General features: G+C 39.7%; 1 protein-coding gene across 1 annotated transcript in view; it reads right to left on the reverse strand.

The window, feature by feature from the left end:
* The window catches only part of hoxc6b (homeobox C6b), a 357188-nt gene that overhangs the window by 22284 nt on the left and 310213 nt on the right, over positions 1-24691 (reverse strand). The gene's annotated exons all lie outside the window — the stretch shown is intronic.

Raw genomic sequence — 24691 nt, forward strand, 5'->3', positions numbered from 1 at the left:
CCCTCTGATTGTTGCTCATGTATTTAATGGATAATATTAATCTCAATAGAATAATAGCAGGCTGCGGGAAAACCTCGGGATAAACAAAGACACTAAAATTAGCGTAGATGCCATTCTTCTTATGATGTAACGAGTACATCAGGATTTAAGGGAAGTGTTCCCAGTTCCGGCTGACCTAATCTAAGCATCCTAATATTGAATTACAGAAGTCTATAGAGTGTTATGTGAATGCTAGGTCAAAGAGATGTGTTTTTAGTCTAGCTTTGAACTGACAGACTGTGTCTGCTTCCCGGACAATGTTAGGAAGACTGTTCCAAAGTTTTGGTGCTAAATAGAAAAAGGATCTACCGCCAGCAGTCGATTTAGATATTCTAGGTATAATCAACTGGCCAGAACTTTGAGATCGCAATAGACGTGAATGAATATAATGCGTTAAGAGCTCGCTCAAGTACTGGGGAGCTAAACCATTTAGTGCTTTGTAAGTAATCAGCAATATTTTAAAATTTATACGATGTTTAATAGGGAGCCAATGCAGTGTTGACAGAACCGGGCTAATATGGTCGTACTTCCTGGTTCTGGTAAGAACACTAGCGGCTGCGTTTTGAACTAGCTGTAGTTTGTTTATTAAGCGTGCAGGGCAACCACCCAGTAGAGCATTACAATAATCTAGCCTTGATGTCATGAGCGCATGAACTAGTTGTTCCGCATTTGTCAATGAGAGAATATGACGTAATTTAGATAATTATTACAAGCAAAAAAACAAAATTGCTCCACTGGCAGATTTTTCTATTTATTTTATGTGAAAATTGGCGTGAAACAAGTGAAAATTGTCTAAATACAAGTTACTTTTTAGGTGTCTTTAAGTGTATGAGATTTAATTTGAATAGAAATTAGACATTTGACTAGAAATATCACAAACATTCTTGGTAAAATTTAGTTTTTGCAGTGCATTTTTATTGGGCAAATGAAAAACTGTTGATAAATGGTGTTACTGTTGAACACATCAATACTTGAAATTAGTTTAACAAAATAAACTATGTTGAAAAGCAGGACTTTATAGTGAGGTTGAAATTTCAACATTGATTGGACTTGCAAAATCTAAACTAAAATCAATATTGATTCAATGTTGGCAAATTCACCCATGTTGAGAAACGTGACGTTGCTATTTCACGTTGATTAGATTTGCAAAATCTAAACAAAATACAACGTTATCCAACACTGGCACCTGGGTCATTCCTACTATTCGGTGCCATTTCAGCTCGGTAAATTTCTATAAAAAAAAGTAAAGATTTCCATGATTTAACAATTTTATCTGAAGAATGGCTTGTTACACTACAAGAAAAATATATTGGTCCAGCTCAGGATATCACTCTTTAATAATTTTGACCAAATTCTACACACACGCAAAGGCCAAATGTCCACCCTGTTACAGGACATTCTCATCTAAATTAATAAATGTTTTGAATTCACAGTTATTGTAATATTTACATTTTCTAAGAGCTCAAATGTCCCTCACTTTGCCCCACAAATGTATTTTAACAAAGTGTTCATTAACGAGCATTATCTTGAAAAAAGTTGTTGTATTTTAAGCCACAGTGGTAATTTCAACACATTTATTTTAGAATAAAAAGCCATTTCAATGAAATTTTGCCCCATTTTTTAATTATTTCATTTTGCCATTTCATTCCCTAAAATTAACAACAACGATATGCATAACATTTGTTGAACTTATTTTATTACCTTAAAAATAAAACACAGAGGTAACAGGGTGGACATCACAACATTGAACAACAAAAAATTTCTACATGCTACTCTTAAGCTACATGCTACTCTTAAGCTACTCTTTCTTGAAGGTAGATAACAAATACATGTATAATAAATTAATTATAAGTACCAATTCAAGCTGTAAACACTCATTTAGTTAGCATTTGCACCCACTCTGTTACAATATGTCCACCCTGTTACTGTGCAAAACAGTAACAGGGTGGACAGTAACAGGAGGGACATTTTATGCTAAAGTTAGCCATTGTTACAAATGTGATGAAAAGTGATGCGCTAGTGCGCAGTGATTACTGAGGAAGATTTTTAACCGGTTTATTAACCATATTTTCAAAATTACAAACAATTATCAGTTTCTACTATAAATAGGCATAACAGGGTGGACATGTTATGCTTTACCACTTCAGTGAATCATTCTAAAACATAGAAAAAAGAGTGAATTAAGGAGTGATACTTGCTCTGCTTTTTGAAGATAATTTGCCACCAAAAAGTATTCAATTTCTTGAGAGACATGTGATTAGAGGAACAGTCAATGGGCGTGTTCAGAGGGATTTTCCATCAGAGTAACAGGGGGGACATTCAATTCAGGGACACAACATATTTTAAAGACTTTAACCATTAAATATGTACTGTATAACTAACAAAAAATATATTTTGGTGAGGAATATTATAAATAAGAATATACAACAATATTGAAAAATTTGGAATTTATTTGATTTTTATTACTTATATTTGTGGCTGAAGTTGTGCAAGCTTACTTGGGACATGGCAGTTTTGCCTACTTGCACTAAAATCAGAGTAATTATTTTTATTTATTTATTAATCCTGTGTACATTTATTGTGTTCTATGGTAAAGGAGGATTAACTATTTAACATGATAATTTAGAAACAAGTATTAACCCATTTTTACTCAACGTATACCACATTATGTCATGATGAGGACTCAAATGGCACCGAATGCTAAGAATGACCCACCTGGCATTAAGCTTGTTTGAGATGCGCCTTGCCTCGCCTTAAATATAGGCGAGAGTAGGCGGCTGGAGTGAGAGGAGGAGTGAAAAAAGCGCAGGCAAGCCGGACAGTTCTTGCTTCTCGCAGTGGATCTGACACCTGCGAGATCAATGATGGATATATAAGAAGCAAATATAGCAGACAATAGCCTATAATCAGGACGTGGAGGCACCGACGCAATATAACTTGCATCGCACGTGAACTGGAGCTTGTCTCATAAATGAACCGAAACTCAGAAATAACTCAGAAATAAACTCAGAAATAACTCAGAAATAAACAAAACTATTCGAAACGAAAATAAACAGACAACTCTAATAATCCGTATGAAGTGCGCATTTCTCTCTATAGGCACCTTCACAATACTGTGAAGGTGGCGAGTCAGCATCGTCACAGAAAACACTAGTTTATTAATAAACAATTAAAATGTCTCCTTGCTATATTTGACACATTCATAATGATTAGGCTATTTGCCGGTTCTTTGTGTCAAGCTTTACGCTTTAGCTAACTAATCGAATATCGTGACTCATCCCTATTTTGTACCAGGCCATTTATGGTTTTTCATATTGTTCAATAAAGTTCTTGGTAAAAAAGAAAAGAAGCCACTGTGCCTAATATTACATACTGTTCAGTATATTATTGTATAGCCTACGCGCGAAAGGTTTATGCACAAGTCTTCTTCTCTGTTTTTAGTGTGTTATGCTGCGTCCCAATTCGCATACTATCCGTCCTAAATAATATTCGAAAATAGAATTAGTACGTCCCAAATGGTAGTATGTTGAAATGAGTGTTCCAAAGAGACCCGGATGGTCTACTATATCCGGTCAGAATCCGAAGTGCAGATCGATGCACACTCCAACGGCTGATATTGCCCACAACCCATCGCGCGTTGGACGAGGATTCGGTTAGAACTACAAACACGAGTGAAAAGTGTTAAAAAAAAACTACAGACATGGAGGACGCGCGAGTCCGGCGGTTATGTAGAGGTTTAGGAAAGGGGTTTGAGTGATTAATTGTCAGTATCTGACGAAAATGTATTTATTCAATGTTGTCTACATTTTATTGCATTTGTAGCAGCATTGTGAACTTTTGTAAAGATACGTTTAGCCAGTAACTTTTAAATGCATCATTACATTCAAATTGCAAACACATGAGGAGAGTGAGAGTCTCCGCATGAAAGACCAGCGACTGGAAGGTGAACGTGCAACAACATTTCTCTCCGAAACGGTAAGAAATTATATTAGATTGAATGGAGGATTTTAACTGTGACGAGATGATTGACAGGGGAGTTTACGGTGACAGGATGCGCGCGATAGAGCTGTCCGTTAAAGATGACGACGTAGTATGTTCCAAAGCTTGCCTACTATTTTGCTACACTCTCAAAAGTATATACTTTTTTTTCACAAAAAGAGTACATACTTTTAGTGCGAAGTATAAGTAGGCGAATTGGGACGCAGCAATAGTGTCAGAAATACAGCGCCTCATACTGGTCTGGCATGTGTACTACATCGGTTTGAGTCGGTTTCAGTGGTTTCGTGTGTGCGCAGATATTTCTTGAGACGGCGCCGTGTTTACAGAATTTTTTTTCAGAACGAGGGAAAAAAAGATCGGATAGGGAAAGCTCTAGCTTCGTGTGGACGTGCCATTCCGTATATTTTGTGAAACGATGATGTTTGTTCTATTTGAGCAGCGAAAATAGTTCAAAACAAAGATCACAGCAGAACCACAGCGCATCTCACCGGAAAACATAACCGCATTACTGAATGATTCAGCGCTCTGAATGAGTCTATCGAGTCAAAGATTCAGTGACCCATTAAACAACTGCGTCATTCCTATGGGGTTAGAAATCGGTCACAATTCTGCGCGCGCAAGATCACATTTTGAGCGCGCAAAAGGGCATTTCGCACGCGCGTGACCTGAGTTTTGAGGAGAAATTTTCGTCGCGCAGATAAGAAAATATTTTGAGCTAACTAAAATTAATTTTGCATTTAAAATAAGTGTTTGGACCTTGCAGTTCAATGTTGATGTGGGATGTAGGCCTAGTTTTTTATTCTGTTTTAAAAACATTTTCTTAGAGGAGTCCTCATACGCGCGTGTCGGTGTTGTCGCAAGTGTTAGGCAATTAAGTGATGTCGTTATGAATTTAGGCAAGGCAAATTAATTGTAGTTCCTAATATTAATTTAATAACAATACTAGCTTTATAATAATAATAATACTACTACTAATAATAATTTAATACGTTCATGGTAAAACGAGCCAATATCGTATTGATATCGTCAAAGGCATCTGCCATATGTCCATACAGTATCCCTGTCGTCACTCACACCCATCACAGTACACAATCCAGTCAAAAGCGGGTCATATGATGCTTTTTATTTATTGTAGTTTTCATTGGCACATCTGGCTCTTAATCTTCATGGCCTTCGTCTTGGTTCGGCTCGGCTTTTGTCAGAATGTTGGGCCGCAAGCCGATGCATGTCCCGAATCTGGAGGGAAAATTACAAAACAAAAGAAAGATATTTACCAAAAACATCTTTAAATCTTTACTGTACCTCATTTTCGTTTTAAAAATCATATCAACAACAAATACAGAGTCCTTTAAGATTGCCTGAAGTATTTCAGCATTATTTACATTATTTATCTGGCAATCCAGGATCCTCTCTTTAACGTCCCTGGCTTGCCTTTCGTCAAGTTCTAATTGCTGTTAAGACATGAATAGTCAGTAATATTATGATACAGAAATTTTTCTTTTTCTTTTTATGTATTTATAAATGTTTGTGTGTATTTACCATTTTTTTTGTTTCGGCACGCAAGTTCTCAAGCACTGCCTTTCACTGAACCAGTTGTTTTTGTGACTGATGGTATTCACGCGTTAAGCAGTGACGTCACTTGTTTTGACGTCACGCGTAGGCCTATTTAAAATGCATGCGCAAATTTGACATAATATAATTTGTTTAAAAATTTAGATTGGAAAAAGATTTGGTCCCTACAACAAAAATATGTTCTAACTAATAAAGTAAAATAAGTATCTTTCAAAATAATAAATACATTTTATCCTGTTAAATATTTTATGATTAAATATAAAAGTAACATTGACACAAGATGCTCATTTTGCCAAGTTCACACAGAAACGGTTTATCATTTATTTTGGTCAGGTTTCTACACTGAACAACTATGGAAAGATATTGACATATTTATTGAAGATAATATCCAGCAAGATATATCAGTAACCTTTAAAGACATTATTTCTGACCCCACTAAAAAAAAAAAGCCTGCTTTGTTACTAATTTAATTTATTGGCAAATTTTATATCCATAAATGTAAATTCACCAACAACAAACTAGTTTTTATTGTTTAAAAAAAAAGAAAAGATTTTAAAATGTACCTTAACACTATTTCATCCTCAGTAAATAAGACGGCAATTGAAACTATTTTAAATTGTAAGATCTTTAATTTGTGTAGCCCTACTCTAAATGATGTATAAAATAATATCTTACCCTCCTATTTCTCGGTTTTGTTTTTTTGTTTTATTTTCTTCTTTGTTTTAGTTAGCCATGCATTGCTAACTTATTCCTTTATTCTATGTGTTCAGATGACATTATACATATTGTTGTTATATTTTGTCCAGACAAGTTTGCAATCTTGTTACAAAATTGTATGCCATGATTGTCATCTCTGTATTGTTTGCAAGCATATTTTTTTTTTTTTTGACGTAATATTTTTAAAGAATGCCAATGTATTAAAAAACCTCTAAAGTAATAATGAAAACATCAAAAGGTGAGTACAACACACATCCATAGTTTTAACTATCCCTGACCTAAGGTAAACTTTCAAGAATTTCAGAGTAATTCTGTTCCTCTGTAATAGTTAATAATTGTTTATTTTTGTGCACTTGTAACAGTGATAACCTTTATTTCAAAACAAAGATTATAATTGTGTAAAATAAATATGTACACATACAGATAATCACATACATATCTGTACATCAACACACACAAAACTTATCGGAGGACTCCGCTTCTGCCATCACACACACACACACACACACACACACACACACACACACACACACACACACACACACACACACACACACACACAGGTCTCTCTCCGCTTCTGCCATCACTCACACACACACACACACACACACACACACACACACACACACACAGGTCTCTCTCCGCTTCTGCCATCACACACACACACACACACACACACACACACACACACACACACACACACACACACACAGGTCTCTCTCTGCTTCTGCCATCACACACACACACACACACACACACACACACACACACACACACACACACACACACACACACACACACACACACACACACACAGGTCTCTCTCCGCTTCTGCCATCACACACACACACACACACACAGGTCTCTCTCCGCTTCTGCCATCACACACACACACACACACACACACACACACACACACACACACACAGGTCTCTCTCCGCTTCTGCCATCACACACACACACACAGGACTCCGCTTCTGCCAACACACACACACACACCACACACACACACACACACACACACACACACACACACACACACACACACACACACACACACACACACACACACACACACACACACACACACACACACACACACACACACACACACACACACAGGACTCCGCTTCTGCCATCACACACACACACACACACACACACACACACACGCACGCGCAGGACTCCGCTATCACCTACAGGTGGGCAGTCCTTGTGTATTGCTGTGCAAGCACACAGTCATCGAGTACGGCACCCGGAACTCTTGCTTATATTGTCTGGAAAATGCACTCCAGTTCACAACACCTAATTTAAATAAAATACAGAACAAACAATATTGAATAATTTTCAAGCAAGGCATTAACATAGTACAGAGTCATACAAGGAATTTATTTTTTAATTGTTTTAAACATATTACAGGAAGATGTTAGCCAAAGATATGTTTGAGTGTTATTGGCTTTGTCTGTAAAGTACCTAAGAGACTTACTTTATGAACAACATCAACTAGTTAAAAAAAGTTTGTCAAGACAAAGTTTAGGTTGGCTTGAGAATGCCTGAAACTTTGAAATAGTTTTAAAAGTTTGAAGTGGTTTTCAGGCAGAAAGTTTTGAATGCAATACAGTCTATCAGACACAGACAGACAGATAGACATGACAGATAGACAGATAGATGGATAGACAGACAGATAGATGGAAAGAACAGACAGATAGATGGATAGACATGACAGATAGATGGATAGACAGACAGATAGATGGGAAGAACAGACAGATAGATGGGAAGAACAGACAGATAGATGGATAGACAGACAGATAGATGGATAGACATGACAGATAGATGGATAGACATGACAGATAGATGGATAGACAGACAGATAGATGGGAAGAACAGACAAACAGATGGATAGACACACAGATAGATGGATAGACAGACAGATAGATGGATAGACAGACAGATAGATGGGAAGAACAGACAGATAGATGGATAGACAGACAGATAGATGGAAGGAACAGACAGACAGATGGATAGACAGACAGATAGATGGAAAGAACAGACAGATAGATGGATAGACAGACAGATAGATGGAAGGAACAGACAGATAGATGGATAGAACAGACAGATAGATGGATAGACAGACAGATAGATGGGAAGAACAGACAGATAGATGGATAGACAGACAGATAGATGGATAGACAGACAGATAGATGGGAAGAACAGACAGATAGATGGATAGACAGACAGATAGATGGATAGACATGACAGATAGATGGATAGACAGACAGATAGATGGATAGACATGACAGATAGGCAGATAGAGATAGATGGATAGACATGACAGATAGATGGATAGACAGACAGATAGATGGATAGACATGACAGATAGGCAGATAGAGATAGATGGATAGACATGACAGATAGATGGATAGACATGACAGATAGGCAGATAGAGATAGATGGATAGACATGACAGATAGATGGAAAGAACAGACAGATAGATGGATAGACATGGCAGATAGATGGATAGACAGACAGATAGATGGGAAGAACAGACAAACAGATGGATAGACACACAGATAGATGGATAGACAGACAGATAGATGGATAGACAGACAGATAGATGGGAAGAACAGACAGATAGATGGGAAGAACAGACAGATAGATGGGAAGAACAGACAGATAGATGGATAGACACACAGATAGATGGATAGAGAGACAGATAGATGGATAGACAGACAGATAGATGGATAGACAGACAGATAGATGGATAGACAGACAGATAGATGGAAAGAACAGACATATAGATGAGAAGAACAGACAGATAGATGGGAAGAACAAACAGATAGATGGGCAGAACAGACAGATAGATGGGAAGAACAGACAGATAGATGGATAGACAGACAGATAGATGGATAGACATAAAGATAGATGGGAAGAACAGACAGATAGATGGATAGACAGACAGATAGATGGGAAGAACAGACAGACAGATGGATAGATAGACAGATGGATGGATAGACAGACAGATAGATGGGAATAACAGACAGATAGATGGATAGACAGATAGATGGGAAGAACAGACAGATAGATTGGAAGAACAGACAGATAGATGGATAGACAGACAGATGGATAGACAGACAGATAGATGGGAAGAACAGACAGACAGATGGATAGACAGACAGATAGATGGGAAGAACAGACAGATAGATGGATAGACAGACAGATAGATGGGAAGAACAGACAGACAGATGGATAGACAGACAGATAGATGGATAGACCGACAGATAGATGGGAAGAACAGACAGACAGATGGATAGACATGACAGATAGATGGGAAGAACAAACAGATTGATGGGAAGAACAGACAGATAGATGGATAGAAAGACAGATAGATGGGAAGAACAGACAGACAGATGGATAGATAGACAGATAGATGGGAAGATCATACAGACAGATGGATAGATAGACAGATAGATGGGAAGAACAGACAGATAGATGGATAGACAGACAGACAGATGGGAAGAACAGACAGATAGATGGATAGACATGACAGATAGATGGGAAGAACAGACAGATAGATGGATAGACAGACAGATAGATGAGAAGAACAGACAGATAGATGGGAAGAACAGACAGATAGATGGATAGACAGACAGATAGATTGGAAGGACAGACAGATAGATGGAAGAACAGACAGATAGATGGATGGACAGACAGATAGATGGGAAGAACAGACAGACAGATGGATAGACAGACAGATAGATGGATAGACAGACAGATAGATGGGAAGAACAGACAGACAGATGGATAGACATGACAGATGGATGGGAAAAACAAACAGATTGATGGGAAGAACAGACAGATAGATGGATAGAAAGACAGATAGATGGGAAGAACAGACAGAGAGATGGATAGATAGACAGATAGATGGGAAGAACAGACAGATAGAAGGGAAGAACAGACAGATAGATGGGAAGAACAGACAGACAGATGGATAGATAGACAGATAGATGGGAAGAACAGACAGATAGAAGGGAAGAACAGACAGATAGATGGGAAGAACAGACAGATAGATGGGAAGAACAGACAGACAGATGGATAGATAGACAGATAGATGGGAAGAACAGACAGATAGAAGGGAAGAACAGACATATAGATGGGAATAACAGACAGATAGATGGATAGACAGATAGATGGGAAAAACAGACAGATAGATTGGAAGAACAGACATATAGATGGATAGACAGACAGATAGATGGAAGAACAGACAGATAGATGGATAGACAGACAGATGGATAGACAGACAGATAGATGGGAAGAACAGACAGACAGATGGATAGACAGACAGATAGATGGGAAGAACAGACAGATAGATGGATAGACAGACAGATAGATGGGAAGAACAGACAGACAGATGGATAGACAGACAGATAGAAGGATAGACAGACAGATAGATGGGAAGAACAGACAGACAGATGGATAGACATGGCAGATAGATGGGAAGAACAAACAGATTGATGGGAAGAACAGACAGACAGATGGATAGATAGACAGATAGATGGGAAGAACAGACAGACAGATGGATAGATAGACAGATAGATGGGAAGAACAGACAGATAGAAGGGAAGAACAGACAGATAGATGGGAAGAACAGACAGACAGATGGATAGACAGACAGATAGATGGATAGACATGACAGATAGATGGATAGACAGACAGATAGATGGATAGACATGACAGATAGGCAGATAGAGATAGATGGATAGACATGACAGATAGATGGATAGACAGACAGATAGATGGATAGACATGACAGATAGGCAGATAGAGATAGATGGATAGACATGACAGATAGATGGATAGACATGACAGATAGGCAGATAGAGATAGATGGATAGACATGACAGATAGATGGAAAGAACAGACAGATAGATGGATAGACATGGCAGATAGATGGATAGACAGACAGATAGATGGGAAGAACAGACAAACAGATGGATAGACACACAGATAGATGGATAGACAGACAGATAGATGGATAGACAGACAGATAGATGGGAAGAACAGACAGATAGATGGGAAGAACAGACAGATAGATGGGAAGAACAGACAGATAGATGGATAGACACACAGATAGATGGATAGAGAGACAGATAGATGGATAGACAGACAGATAGATGGATAGACAGACAGATAGATGGATAGACAGACAGATAGATGGAAAGAACAGACATATAGATGAGAAGAACAGACAGATAGATGGGAAGAACAAACAGATAGATGGGCAGAACAGACAGATAGATGGGAAGAACAGACAGATAGATGGATAGACAGACAGATAGATGGATAGACATAAAGATAGATGGGAAGAACAGACAGATAGATGGATAGACAGACAGATAGATGGGAAGAACAGACAGACAGATGGATAGATAGACAGATGGATGGATAGACAGACAGATAGATGGGAATAACAGACAGATAGATGGATAGACAGATAGATGGGAAGAACAGACAGATAGATTGGAAGAACAGACAGATAGATGGATAGACAGACAGATGGATAGACAGACAGATAGATGGGAAGAACAGACAGACAGATGGATAGACAGACAGATAGATGGGAAGAACAGACAGATAGATGGATAGACAGACAGATAGATGGGAAGAACAGACAGACAGATGGATAGACAGACAGATAGATGGATAGACCGACAGATAGATGGGAAGAACAGACAGACAGATGGATAGACATGACAGATAGATGGGAAGAACAAACAGATTGATGGGAAGAACAGACAGATAGATGGATAGAAAGACAGATAGATGGGAAGAACAGACAGACAGATGGATAGATAGACAGATAGATGGGAAGATCATACAGACAGATGGATAGATAGACAGATAGATGGGAAGAACAGACAGATAGATGGATAGACAGACAGACAGATGGGAAGAACAGACAGATAGATGGATAGACATGACAGATAGATGGGAAGAACAGACAGATAGATGGATAGACAGACAGATAGATGGGAAGAACAGACAGATAGATGGGAAGAACAGACAGATAGATGGATAGACAGACAGATAGATTGGAAGAACAGACAGACAGATGGATGGACAGACAGATAGATGGAAGAACAGACAGATAGATGGATGGACAGACAGATAGATGGGAAGAACAGACAGACAGATGGATAGACAGACAGATAGATGGATAGACAGACAGATAGATGGGAAGAACAGACAGACAGATGGATAGACATGACAGATGGATGGGAAAAACAAACAGATTGATGGGAAGAACAGACAGATAGATGGATAGAAAGACAGATAGATGGGAAGAACAGACAGAGAGATGGATAGATAGACAGATAGATGGGAAGAACAGACAGATAGAAGGGAAGAACAGACAGATAGATGGGAAGAACAGACAGACAGATGGATAGATAGACAGATAGATGGGAAGAACAGACAGATAGAAGGGAAGAACAGACAGATAGATGGGAAGAACAGACAGATAGATGGGAAGAACAGACAGACAGATGGATAGATAGACAGATAGATGGGAAGAACAGACAGATAGAAGGGAAGAACAGACATATAGATGGGAATAACAGACAGATAGATGGATAGACAGATAGATGGGAAAAACAGACAGATAGATTGGAAGAACAGACATATAGATGGATAGACAGACAGATAGATGGAAGAACAGACAGATAGATGGATAGACAGACAGATGGATAGACAGACAGATAGATGGGAAGAACAGACAGACAGATGGATAGACAGACAGATAGATGGGAAGAACAGACAGATAGATGGATAGACAGACAGATAGATGGGAAGAACAGACAGACAGATGGATAGACAGACAGATAGAAGGATAGACAGACAGATAGATGGGAAGAACAGACAGACAGATGGATAGACATGGCAGATAGATGGGAAGAACAAACAGATTGATGGGAAGAACAGACAGACAGATGGATAGATAGACAGATAGATGGGAAGAACAGACAGACAGATGGATAGATAGACAGATAGATGGGAAGAACAGACAGATAGAAGGGAAGAACAGACAGATAGATGGGAAGAACAGACAGACAGATGGATAGATAGACAGATAGATGGGAAGAACAGACAGATAGAAGGGAAGAACAGACAGATAGATGGGAAGAACAGACAGATAGATGGGAAGAACAGACAGACAGATGGATAGATAGACAGATAGATGGGAAGAACAGACAGATAGAAGGGAAGAACAGACATATAGATGGGAATAACAGACAGATAGATGGATAGACAGATAGATGGGAAAAACAGACAGATAGATTGGAAGAACAGACATATAGATGGATAGACAGACAGATAGATGGAAGAACAGACAGATAGATGGATAGACAGACAGATGGATAGACAGACAGATAGATGGGAAGAACAGACAGACAGATGGATAGACAGACAGATAGATGGGAAGAACAGACAGATAGATGGATAGACAGACAGATAGATGGGAAGAACAGACAGACAGATGGATAGACAGACAGATAGAAGGATAGACAGACAGATAGATGGGAAGAACAGACACACAGATGGATAGACATGGCAGATAGATGGGAAGAACAAACAGATTGATGGGAAGAACAGACAGACAGATGGATAGATAGACAGATAGATGGGAAGAACAGACAGACAGATGGATAGATAGACAGATAGATGGGAAGAACAGACAGATAGATGGATAGACAGACAGATAGATGGAAGAACAGACAGACAGATGGATAGACAGACAGATAGATTGGAAGAACAGACAAGATAGATGGATAGACAGACAGATAGATGGGAAGAACAGACAGACAGATGGATAGACAGACAGATAGATGGATATACAGACAGATAGATGGTAAGAACAGACAGACAGATGGATAGACATGACAGATGGATGGGAAGAACAAACAGATTGATGGGAAGAACAGACAGATAGATGGATAGAAAGACAGATAGATGGGAAGAACAGACAGACAGATGGATAGATAGACAGATAGATGGGAAGAACAGAAAGATAGAAGGGAAGACAAGACAGATAGATGGGAAGAACAGACAGACAGATGGATAGATAGACAGATAGATGGGAAGAACAGACAGATAGAAGGGAAGAACAGACAGATAGATGGGAAGAACAGACAGATAGATGGGAAGAACAGACAGATAGAAGGGAAGAACAGACAGATAGATGGATGGACAGACAGATAGATGGGAAGAACAGACAGACAGATGGATAGACAGACAGATAGATGGATGGATAGACAGACAGATAGATGGGAAGAACAGACACACAGATGGATAGATAGACAGATAGATGGGAAGAACAGACAGATAGAAGGGAAGAACAGACAGATAGATGGGAAGAACAGACAGATAGATGGGAAGAACAGACAGATAGATGGGAAGAACAGACAGATAGATGGGAAGAACAGACAGATAGATGGGAAGAACAGACAGATAGAAGGGAAGAACAGACAGATAGAAGGGAAGAACAGACAGATAGATGGGAAGAACAGACAGATAGATGGGAAGAACAGACAGATAGATGGGAAGAACAGACAGATAGATGGATAGACAAAGATAGATGGGAAGAACAGACAGATAGATGGATAGACAGACATATAGATGGGAAGAACAGACAGACAGATGGATAGATAGACAGATGGATGGGAAGAACAGACAGATAGATGGATAGACAGACAGACAGATAGATGGGAAGAACAGACAGATAGATGGATAGACAAGACAGATAGATGGGAATAACAGACAGATAGATGGATAGACAGATAGATGGGAAGAACAGACAGATAGATTGGAAGAACAGACAGATAGATGGATAGACAGACAGATAGATGGAAGAACAGACAGATAGATGGATAGACAGACAGATAGATGGGAAGAACAGACAGACAGATGGATAGACAGACAGATAGATGGGAAGAACAGACAGATAGATGGATAGACAGACAGATAGATGGGAAGAACAGACAGACAGATGGATAGACAGACAGATAGATGGATAGACAGACAGATAGATGGGAAGAACAGACAGACAGATGGATAGACATGACAGATAGATGGGAAGAACAAACAGATTGATGGGAAGAACAGACAGACAGATGGATAGATAGACAGATAGATGGGAAGAACAGACAGATAGATGGATAGAGAGACAGATGGATAGAGAGACAGATGGATAGACAGACAGATAGATGGATAGACAGACAGATAGATGGATAGACAGACGGATAGATGGATAGACGGACAGATAGATGGGAAGAACAGACAGACAGATAGATGGGAATAACAGACAGATAGATGGATAGACATGACAGATAGATGGATAGACAGACAGATAGATGGGAAGAACAGACAAACAGATGGATAGACACACAGATAGATGGATAGACAGACAGATAGATGGATAGACAGACAGATAGATGGGAAGAACAGACAGATAGATGGATAGAGAGACAGATGGATAGACAGAGAGACAGATGGATAGACAGACAGATAGATGGATAGACAGACAGATAGATGGATAGACAGACGGATAGATGGATAGACGGACAGATAGATGGGAAGAACAGACAGACAGATAGATGGGAATAACAGACAGATAGATGGATAGACATGACAGATAGATGGATAGACAGACAGATAGATGGGAAGAACAGACAAACAGATGGATAGACACACAGATAGATGGATAGACAGACAGATAGATGGATAGACAGACAGATAGATTGGAAGAACAGACAGACAGATGGATAGACAGACAGATAGATGGAAGAACAGACAGATAGATGGATAGACAGACAGATAGATGGGAAGAACAGACAGACAGATGGATAGACAGACAGACAGATGGATAGACAGACAGATAGATGGATAGACAGACAGATAGATGGGAAGAACAGACAGACAGATGGATAGACATGACAGATGGATGGGAAGAACAAACAGATTGATGGGAAGAACAGACAGATAGATGGATAGAAAGACAGATAGATGGGAAGAACAGACAGACAGATGGATAGATAGACAGATAGATGGGAAGAACAGACAGATAGATGGGAAGAACAGACAGATAGAAGGGAAGAACAGACAGATAGATGGGAAGAACAGACAGACAGATGGATAGATAGACAGATAGATGGGAAGAACAGACAGATAGAAGGGAAGAACAGACAGATAGATGGGAAGAACAGACAGATAGAAGGGAAGAACAGACAGATAGATGGGAAGAACAGACAGATAGATGGATAGACAGACAGATAGATGGATAGACAAAGATAGATGGGAAGAACAGACAGATAGATGGATAGACAGACAGATAGATGGGAAGAACAGACAGACAGATGGATAGATAGACAGATGGATGGGAAGAACAGACAGATAGAAGGGAAGAACAGACAGATAGATGGGAAGAACAGACAGATAGATGGATAGACAGACAGATAGATGGATAGACAGAGATAGATGGGAAGAACAGACAGATAGATGGATAGACAGACAGATAGATGGGAAGAACAGACAGACAGATGGATAGATAGACAGATGGATGAGAAGAACAGACAGATAGATGGATAGACAGACAGATAGATGGGAAGAACAGACAGATAGATGGATAGACAAGACAGATAGATGGGAATAACAGACAGATAGATGGATAGACAGATAGATGGGAAGAACAGACAGATAGATTGGAAGAACAGACAGATAGATGGATAGACAGACAGATAGATGGATAGACAGACAGATAGATGGGAAGAACAGACAGACAGATGGATAGACAGACAGATAGATGGGAAGAACAGACAGATAGATGGATAGACAGACAGATAGATGGGAAGAACAGACAGACAGATGGATAGACAGACAGATAGATGGATAGACAGACAGATAGATTGGAAGAACAGACAGACAGATGGATAGACATGACAGATAGATGGGAAGAACAAACAGATTGATGGGAAGAACAGACAGATAGATGGATAGAAAGACAGATAGATGGGAAGAACAGACAGACAGATGGATAGATAGACAGATAGATGGGAAGAACAGACAGACAGATGGATAGATAGACAGATAGATGGGAAGAACAGACAGATAGATGGATAGAACAGACAGATAGATGGGAAGAACAGACAGATAGATGGATAGACAGACAGATAGATGGGAAGAACAGACAGATAGATGGATAGACAGACAGTTAGATGGGAAGAACAGACAGATAGATGGGAAGAACAGACAGATAGATGGCTAGACAGACAGATAGATGGAAGAACAGACAGATAGATGGATAGACAGACAGATAGTTGGGAAGAACAGACAGACAGATGGATAGTCAGACAGATAGATGGAAGAACAGACAGATAGATGGATAGACAGACAGATAGATGGGAAGAACAGACAGATAGATGGATAGACAGACAGATAGATGGATAGACAGACAGATAGATGGTAAGAACAGACAGACAGATGGATAGACATGACAGATGGATGGGAAGAACAAACAGATTGATGGGAAGAACAGACAGATAGATGGATAGAAAGACAGATAGATGGGAAGAACAGACAGACAGATGGATAGATAGACAGATAGATGGGAAGAACAGACAGATAGAAGGGAAGACAAGACAGATAGATGGGAAGAACAGACAGACAGATGGATAGATAGACAGATAGATGGGAAGAACAGACAGATAGAAGGGAAGAACAGACAGATAGATGGATGGACAGACAGAAAGATGGGAAGAACAGACAGACAGATGGATAGACAGACAGATAGATGGATGGATAGACAGACAGATAGATGGGAAGAACAGACAGACAGATGGATAGATAGACAGATAGATGGGAAGAACAGACAGATAGATGGGAAGAACAGACAGATAGATGGGAAGAACAGACAGATAGATGGGAAGAACAGACAGATAGATGGGAAGAACAGACAGATAGATGGGAAGAACAGACAGATAGATGGGAAGAACAGACAGATAGATGGGAAGAACAGACAGATAGAAGGGAAGAACAGACAGATAGAAGGGAAGAACAGACAGATAGATGGGAAGAACAGACAGATAGATGGGAAGAACAGACAGATAGATGGGAAGAACAGACAGATAGATGGATAGACAAAGATAGATGGGAAGAACAGACAGATAGATGGATAGACAGACATATAGATGGGAAGAACAGACAGACAGATGGATAGATAGACAGATGGATGGGAAGAACAGACAGATAGATGGATAGACAGACAGACAGATAGATGGGAAGAACAGACAGATAGATGGATAGACAAGACAGATAGATGGGAATAACAGACAGATAGATGGATAGACAGATAGATGGGAAGAACAGACAGATAGATTGGAAGAACAGACAGATAGATGGATAGACAGACAGATAGATGGAAGAACAGACAGATAGATGGATAGACAGACAGATAGATGGGAAGAACAGACAGACAGATGGATAGACAGACAGATAGATGGGAAGAACAGACAGATAGATGGATAGACAGACAGATAGATGGGAAGAACAGACAGACAGATGGATAGACAGACAGATAGATGGATAGACAGACAGATAGATGGGAAGAACAGACAGACAGATGGATAGACATGACAGATAGATGGGAAGAACAAACAGATTGATGGGAAGAACAGACAGACAGATGGATAGATAGACAGATAGATGGGAAGAACAGACAGATAGATGGATAGAGAGACAGATGGATAGAGAGACAGATGGATAGACAGACAGATAGATGGATAGACATGACAGATAGATGGATAGACAGACAGATAGATGGGAAGAACAGACAAACAGATGGATAGACACACAGATAGATGGATAGACAGACAGATAGATGGATAGACAGACAGATAGATGGGAAGAACAGACAGATAGATGGATAGAGAGACAGATGGATAGAGAGACAGATGGATGGATAGACAGACAGATAGATGGATAGACAGACGGATAGATGGATAGACGGACAGATAGATGGGAAGAACAGACAGACAGATAGATGGGAATAACAGACAGATAGATGGATAGACATGACAGATAGATGGATAGACAGACAGATAGATGGGAAGAACAGACAAACAGATGGATAGACACACAGATAGATGGATAGACAGACAGATAGATGGATAGACAGACAGATAGATTGGAAGAACAGACAGACAGATGGATAGACAGACAGATAGATGGAAGAACAGACAGATAGATGGATAGACAGACAGATAGATGGGAAGAACAGACAGACAGATGGATAGACAGACAGACAGATGGATAGACAGACAGATAGATGGATAGACAGACAGATAGATGGGAAGAACAGACAGACAGATGGATAGACATGACAGATGGATGGGAAGAACAAACAGATTGATGGGAAGAACAGACAGATAGATGGATAGAAAGACAGATAGATGGGAAGAACAGACAGACAGATGGATAGATAGACAGATAGATGGGAAGAACAGACAGATAGATGGGAAGAACAGACAGATAGAAGGGAAGAACAGACAGATAGATGGGAAGAACAGACAGACAGATGGATAGATAGACAGATAGATGGGAAGAACAGACAGATAGAAGGGAAGAACAGACAGATAGATGGGAAGAACAGACAGATAGAAGGGAAGAACAGACAGATAGAAGGGAAGAACAGACAGATAGATGGGAAGAACAGACAGATAGATGGATAGACAGACAGATAGATGGATAGACAAAGATAGATGGGAAGAACAGACAGATAGATGGATAGACAGACAGATAGATGGGAAGAACAGACAGACAGATGGATAGATAGACAGATGGATGGGAAGAACAGACAGATAGAAGGGAAGAACAGACAGATAGATGGGAAGAACAGACAGATAGATGGATAGACAGACAGATAGATGGATAGACAGAGATAGATGGGAAGAACAGACAGATAGATGGATAGACAGACAGATAGATGGGAAGAACAGACAGACAGATGGATAGATAGACAGATGGATGAGAAGAACAGACAGATAGATGGATAGACAGACAGATAGATGGGAAGAACAGACAGATAGATGGATAGACAAGACAGATAGATGGGAATAACAGACAGATAGATGGATAGACAGATAGATGGGAAGAACAGACAGATAGATTGGAAGAACAGACAGATAGATGGATAGACAGACAGATAGATGGATAGACAGACAGATAGATGGGAAGAACAGACAGACAGATGGATAGACAGACAGATAGATGGGAAGAACAGACAGATAGATGGATAGACAGACAGATAGATGGGAAGAACAGACAGACAGATGGATAGACAGACAGATAGATGGATAGACAGACAGATAGATTGGAAGAACAGACAGACAGATGGATAGACATGACAGATAGATGGGAAGAACAAACAGATTGATGGGAAGAACAGACAGATAGATGGATAGAAAGACAGATAGATGGGAAGAACAGACAGACAGATGGATAGATAGACAGATAGATGGGAAGAACAGACAGACAGATGGATAGATAGACAGATAGATGGGAAGAACAGACAGATAGATGGATAGAACAGACAGATAGATGGGAAGAACAGACAGATAGATGGATAGACAGACAGATAGATGGGAAGAACAGACAGATAGATGGATAGACAGACAGTTAGATGGGAAGAACAGACAGATAGATGGGAAGAACAGACAGATAGATGGCTAGACAGACAGATAGATGGAAGAACAGACAGATAGATGGATAGACAGACAGATAGTTGGGAAGAACAGACAGACAGATGGATAGTCAGACAGATAGATGGAAGAACAGACAGATAGATGGATAGACAGACAGATAGATGGGAAGAACAGACAGATAGATGGATAGACAGACAGATAGATGGATAGACAGACAGATAGATGGGAAGAATAGACAGATAGATGGATAGACATGACAGATAGATGGGAAGAACAGACAGATAGATGGATAGACAGACAGATAGATGGGAAGAACAGACAGATAGATGGATAGACATGACAGATAGATGGGAAGAACAGACAGATAGATGGATATACAGACAGATGAAGGATAGACAGACAGATCGATTAATAGACATGACTGAAAGATGGGAAGAACAGACAGATAGACGGATAGACAGACAGATAGATGTATAGACAGACAGATAGATGGGAAGAACAGACAGATAAATGGATAGACAGACAGATAGAAGGGAAGAACAGACAGATAGATGGATAGACATGACAGATAGATGGATAGACAGACAGATAGATGGGAAGAACAGACAGACAGATGGATAGTCAGACAGATAGATGGAAGAACAGACAGATAGATGGATAGACAGACAGATAGATGGGAAGAACAGACAGATAGATGGATAGACAGACAGATAGATGGGAAGAATAGACAGATAGATGGATAGACATGACAGATAGATGGGAAGAACAGACAGATAGATGGATAGACAGACAGATAGATGGGAAGAACAGACAGATAGATGGATAGACAGACAGATAGATGGATAGACAAAGATAGATGGGAAGAACAGACAGATAGATGGATAGACAGACATATAGATGGGAAGAACAGACGGACAGATGGATAGATAGACAGATGGATGGGAAGAACAGACAGATAGATGGATAGACAGACAGACAGATAGATGGGAAGAACAGACAGATAGATGGATAGACAAGACAGATAGATGGGAATAACAGACAGATAGATGGATAGACAGATAGATGGGAAGAACAGACAGATAGATTGGAAGAACAGACAGATAGATGGATAGACAGACAGACAGATAGATGGAAGAACAGACAGATAGATGGATAGACAGACAGATAGATGGGAAGAACAGACAGACAGATGGATAGACAGACAGATAGATGGGAAGAACAGACAGATAGATGGATAGACAGACAGATAGATGGGAAGAAAAGACAGACAGATGGATAGACAGACAGATAGATGGATAGACAGACAGATAGATGGGAAGAACAGACAGACAGATGGATAGACATGACAGATAGATGGGAAGAACAAACAGATTGATGGGAAGAACAGACAGACAGATGGATAGATAGACAGATCGATGGGAAGAACAGACAGATAGATGGGTAGACAGACAGATAGATGGGAAGAACAGACAGATAGATGGATAGAGAGACAGATGGATAGACAGACAGATAGATGGATAGACAGACAGATAGATGGATAGACAGACGGATAGATGGATAGACGGACAGATAGATGGGAAGAACAGAAAGACAGATAGATGGGAATAACAGACAGATAGATGGATAGACATGACAGATGGATGGGAAGAACAAACAGATTGATGGGAAGAACAGACAGATAGATGGATAGAAAGACAGATAGATGGGAAGAACAGACAGACAGATGGATAGATAGACAGATAGATGGGAAGAACAGACAGACAGATGGATAGATAGACAGATAGATGGGAAGAACAGACAGATAGATGGATAGACAGACAGATAGATGGGAAGAACAGACAGATAGATGGATAGACAGACAGATAGATGGGAAGAACAGACAGATAGATGGGAAGAACAGACAGATAGATGGCTAGACAGACAGATAGATGGAAGAACAGACAGATAGATGGATAGACAGACAGATAGTTGGGAAGAACAGACAGATAGATGGATAGACAGACAGATAGATGGGAAGAACAGACAGATAGATGGATAGACAGACAGATAGATGGATAGACAGACAGATAGATGGGAAGAATAGACAGATAGATGGATAGACAGACAGATAGATGGGAAGAATAGACAGATAGATGGATAGACATGACAGATAGATGGGAAGAACAGACAGATAGATGGATAGACAGACAGATAGATGGGAAGAACAGACAGATAGATGGATAGACATGACAGATAGATGGGAAGAACAGACAGATAGATGGATATACAGACAGATTGATGGATAGACAAACAGATAGATTAATAGACATGACTGAAAGATGGGAAGAACAGACAGATAGATGGATAGACAGACAGATAGATGTATAGACAGACAGATAGATGGGAAGAACAGACAGACAGATGGATAGTCAGACAGATAGATGGAAGAACAGACAGATAGATGGATAGACAGACAGATAGATGGGAAGAACAGACAGATAGATGGATAGACAGACAGATAGATGGGAAGAATAGACAGATAGATGGATAGACATGACAGATAGATGGGAAGAACAGACAGATAGATGGATAGACAGACAGATAGATGGGAAGAACAGACAGATAGATGGATAGACAGACAGATAGATGGATAGACAAAGATAGATGGGAAGAACAGACAGATAGATGGATAGACAGACATATAGATGGGAAGAACAGACGGACAGATGGATAGATAGACAGATGGATGGGAAGAACAGACAGATAGATGGATAGACAGACAGACAGATAGATGGGAAGAACAGACAGATAGATGGATAGACAAGACAGATAGATGGGAATAACAGACAGATAGATGGATAGACAGATAGATGGGAAGAACAGACAGATAGATTGGAAGAACAGACAGATAGATGGATAGACAGACAGACAGATAGATGGAAGAACAGACAGATAGATGGATAGACAGACAGATAGATGGGAAGAACAGACAGACAGATGGATAGACAGACAGATAGATGGGAAGAACAGACAGATAGATGGATAGACAGACAGATAGATGGGAAGAAAAGACAGACAGATGGATAGACAGACAGATAGATGGATAGACAGACAGATAGATGGGAAGAACAGACAGACAGATGGATAGACATGACAGATAGATGGGAAGAACAAACAGATTGATGGGAAGAACAGACAGACAGATGGATAGATAGACAGATCGATGGGAAGAACAGACAGATAGATGGGTAGACAGACAGATAGATGGGAAGAACAGACAGATAGATGGATAGAGAGACAGATGGATAGACAGACAGATAGATGGATAGACAGACAGATAGATGGATAGACAGACGGATAGATGGATAGACGGACAGATAGATGGGAAGAACAGAAAGACAGATAGATGGGAATAACAGACAGATAGATGGATAGACATGACAGATGGATGGGAAGAACAAACAGATTGATGGGAAGAACAGACAGATAGATGGATAGAAAGACAGATAGATGGGAAGAACAGACAGACAGATGGATAGATAGACAGATAGATGGGAAGAACAGACAGACAGATGGATAGATAGACAGATAGATGGGAAGAACAGACAGATAGATGGATAGACAGACAGATAGAT

The sequence above is a fragment of the Siphateles boraxobius genome, unplaced genomic scaffold, assembly GCF_051911475.1.
Source record: "Siphateles boraxobius isolate OS27281-9 unplaced genomic scaffold, OSU_SipBor_1 5, whole genome shotgun sequence".
In the NCBI taxonomy this organism is placed as follows: Eukaryota; Metazoa; Chordata; class Actinopteri; order Cypriniformes; family Leuciscidae; genus Siphateles; species Siphateles boraxobius.